Source organism: Capsicum annuum, chromosome 7 (genome assembly GCF_002878395.1).
Source record: "Capsicum annuum cultivar UCD-10X-F1 chromosome 7, UCD10Xv1.1, whole genome shotgun sequence".
NCBI lineage: Eukaryota > Viridiplantae > Streptophyta > Magnoliopsida > Solanales > Solanaceae > Capsicum > Capsicum annuum.
In genome coordinates this window covers 9,849,313-9,853,667 of record NC_061117.1, presented here as the reverse complement: position 1 = coordinate 9,853,667, position 4,355 = coordinate 9,849,313, and positions in this window count along the sequence as shown.

Sequence of the window (4,355 nt, the reverse complement as noted above, 5' to 3'; positions counted from 1 at the left end):
ATTCAAAGCAAGGATTCATATAGAAAAGGACACAACAACAACATACCCACAAATTGAGGGTAAGAGTACACAGACCATACCACGGCTGTTTCCAATACAGTAAAGAACTCACAAGATAAAAACTACCAAAAGACTTTAAATTTACGATAACGATAACCCCAAAAACAGGAATGGAGAGGGTGTATTCTTGGATTTGACCGTAAGTAGAGAATAGTTGAGAGAGATGATCAGCACAACCCAATGCCGGAACATTCCTCACCATCAAATATCTGCACAATAATCAATCCATAACATTATCACAAATTATCGAACAAATTAGTATAATTTAGAAGACAGAGATGAACTTGGATTCATTAGTCATTACAAACTGTGTAAACACGGACTGCAGGAGCCTCGTCTTTGTATCGAGGCATTGGTCTTCCCCTTCACAACTCACCTTCGCTTATACGAAAACTCTCAAAATTGGGAGTCTCCCTAATATATTTGGGAAACACGCGATAATAAATTAAGGGTATAATGGAAAATTTTCAAACCTAAAATCTACATTAACAACAATAGACAAAATTATCTTTTTCAATATTCCTCAAACAAAATTCTAATTATAAATGAATACTATATATATATATATATATATATATGCTAGTTTAAGTGACGTGCATTGCACGTGTATCCATTTTTTTTAAGAATAAATGTAATAAAAAATATATTAGTTGTACTATGTGATTTTATCTAGTAGAAAATAATAATAAAACAACGTAAAATTTTAAGATAAAAAGTGTAGTTAATTAAAGGTGAATTTAGTCATTATACTTATTTTCTATTTTTTAAAAAAAATTTTCTTTTAAAAAGTTATTTTTATTTTTAGAATTCTGTATATTTGTACTTTATGTAAAATGTAATTATGTTTGAAACAATTTACATACCTATACTATTTTCATCGTCATTCTAAGAACTTTACTTTCCATATATATTTTTTGTTGTTGTTGTATTTCCATTGTTTCTATTATATGGGAGATTTTTTCTTTTTACTAATTACCTAATGGATTAATAAATAGCATTTTTATACACTCATAATAACTGGAAAAGTATATTTCATATTTATATGTTTATTCTATAAAAATTCATATATACATTTATGTACTTAGTAATAATAAAAAAAAATTATTTCACTCATAATGAAATAATTTGTAATAACAGAAAACACATAATTTAGTTTAGAATATAAATTGTACAAATTAATTTAAAATTTTGCACACATTTAAAAATACTTTATACAAATTGATAAGTGAGAGTAAAATTTGCAACTAACTTTAAAAAAAATGTATACACATAAACGTGCATATTAAAAAGTTAAATTGTAATGGATGATCGAAACCCTATCATTAAAAATTAAAAAAAAAATGAATTAGAAAAGTAAACCAATACTACCTGTACTTTGCAAGAAAAAGGAGAATTCTAGAAGCTTTAGTTTCTTCTCACTTAACTCTCTGTTTTCCTAAAACATTTTCTTTCTACTACTAATACTATACATATTATTATGTGATGAGTAAGCTGAAATCATCAAGGTCGAAGTTGAATTTTGGTAGACCAAATTTTGAAGATTATCTTCCTACTTTAATTTCCTATTTTTTTTTCCCTTTTCCTTCATTTTTTATACTTAACACGTTTGAAGATTTGAATTTCTTTAACCATTATTGCTTTACATTTTCTATGTGTTGAATTTCTTAAAACCAGTTTTGTTTTATGATTTTTTGTTTCTCTTTTTGCTTTGCATGTTTCATGATTTGATTTTTTAAATCCATTTTGGTTTAATTTCTTGTTTCAGGTATGATTTGCTTGATATTTACATATAATATATGTTAGGTATGCTTAATCTTGTCAATTTTAATGTCTTGATATTTGCATGTCAGCTGAGATATTTGAATTTGAGGTATGGAATAGAAATAGAAGCAGCTAGAAGGTTGTCAAAGGAAAAATTGTCTAGATATGTTGTTAGAAGTTAGATGTGCTCAAAAGGGGCTTATGGTGAAATTCTACATTGGAGTATTTTCACTCTAGGGATAGACAAGTCATGGAGAGAAATCCATTGTGATGTAAGATTCTTCCCTGCGAACAATTGTGTTCATATCGATAGGGTCATTTACTTGCTGTAAACCTTTATGAAGACAATAGCATAGCTGCATTCAATGTTGAAGAAGAGAATTTTAGATTGATCCCATTTCCCCTTGGTATAGAATTGAGTCCGAGTGTATATTTTTCCCACTATGACATGGTGCATAACTCTTTATATAATGTCTATAAACATTTGATTCAGTCAAATCTACATAGATGTTGATTTTATGTCTAATGGCACCTCTCTTAATTTTACTCCTAGGAAATTTGCTATCATTATTGGATTGAATTGTGTCTCTAATAGTTACGAATTTATTTTTGATGAGGATGTACCAAACAGAATTATTGAGAAGTATTTCAATGGTGCAAAATTTATACAGAAAAGGAAATTATTTCTCATTTTTTGGTAATGTATTCTATTTCTCTTTCATAGTTGGGGAAAGTAGCATAATATTGCAAACGCCAGTCCGGTGCATTTTAAAGATCTTGGTATGCGTGAATTTTGTGAAGGGTAGGACGATAAGGGTCTATATTTAGGTTACCAATATTTTATGATAAACTGATGAATGCTTCAATCCCAGATTAGTCAATAATAAGAAAATTTAGTTATTCACAATAAACCAGCTTTGTTGGCCTTTTCGTTTTTGCTATGTTGCTCGGAATCTCCAAAAGTGTTGCCGCACTCATGTTAGATCCTCAAAAAATGCACTACTTTTGAAGGATCCGTGCACCCAGTGGCATTTTTGAAAGTCTGTGCAACATAGCATTTCTGTCGAGTATCTGGTTTAACTTCATCTACTTTTAAATGACAGGCAGTAGTCGCCACAACCACCGCCCTTGTCTTGGAAAGGTATTTTACTTCTTTTCTACTTTCCCTCTAAAGGAAGTCATACGTGAATTACAACTTCGGAGAAAACATTGCAGAGTTGCAATTAATTCAGTTTTCTTGAATAGTTGTTTTTCTCTAGCTATGAGTGACATGTTATCAGTGTCATAATTGTAATGGTTTCTCTGATTTAATTTTCGATTTAGCAGTGGTTTACACTAGCCTTGTGATTTATGGTGCACAGGTATGTGTTTGAAACCTAGTGCATCCCTCCTCTTTTTCCCAACTTCACTTCAAAAAATATTTGCTTTCAGAGTTTGGCGGTTGTTTGACCCGTACATTGCAGTACGAGAAAATGCTAGAATTTTTCTTGTGCTAAGATTCAGAGGCAAATTCGAGATATTAAGTTTATATGTTTTGAATTTCTATGTTGCTCAGATCCTCCAAAAATGCAGCGGTACCTGTGTTGGATCCTCCAAAATATACTACTTTTGGAGGATTCGACACGCATCCCATGGCATTCTTGAAGATCCAAGCAACAAACCTGAATTCTAGGACAGGACTGTTTTCTTTGTTTTGAACAGATAACTTATACTTTTCAAATATGAATTTTTAACACAAATACATAGTTTGAGCTATTGCCGAACCTGTTAAAAAATCTTCTATCATTTTTATGCAACTCATGATACTATTTGTACTTTGTCTGAACTCCAAATTGCTTGAATTTATCTTAAGAGAGTATGGTCGTGTATGCATATATATTGTTTTTCTTTCAAAAGTTTTAGCGGTCCAGGGGGTGACTGATGATATGGGTCTTAAGAAAGACGAATACATAGGGACAAGGTTGTAATTGAATTCCTGATTATGTATGACTGATGCTCATTTTAGTGATTCTTGATTAAGAAAGACGAATACATAGGGACAAGATTATGTAATTGAATTCGTGCTATGGTATAGTTGCTATTGATTAAAACTCAAATATAAGATGGTGGTTTAAATTATGTCGTTCTTGGCTGATTTTTTTTTTAATTTTTTCCTTAATTTTATGTACGTTAGGAAGAATTGTTTTTATTCTGAAAAAATATTTAGATATTTTAAATAATTATAACTCTGCAACATGTTAAGTGACGTTTGTGTTGATAAGAAGAAATTTTTTTCATGTATTTAAAATATATATAATTTACAGAATATTAAAAATATATATATTTATAGAACATTTGGTTGGTGCATATGGAATAAGATGTTGATGTAGATTCTCCTGTCTTGTATTCTTTGAAATTCATCTTCTTTAACCAAAGTTTTTTTCATGTAAGATCCATCCAATGTAGACGTGTATGAAGCGTTCATTAAGAATAAATGTATACAAAATTAAAGATATATTAATATATTAGTTGTGCGTATGTTATTTTAGTAAGTA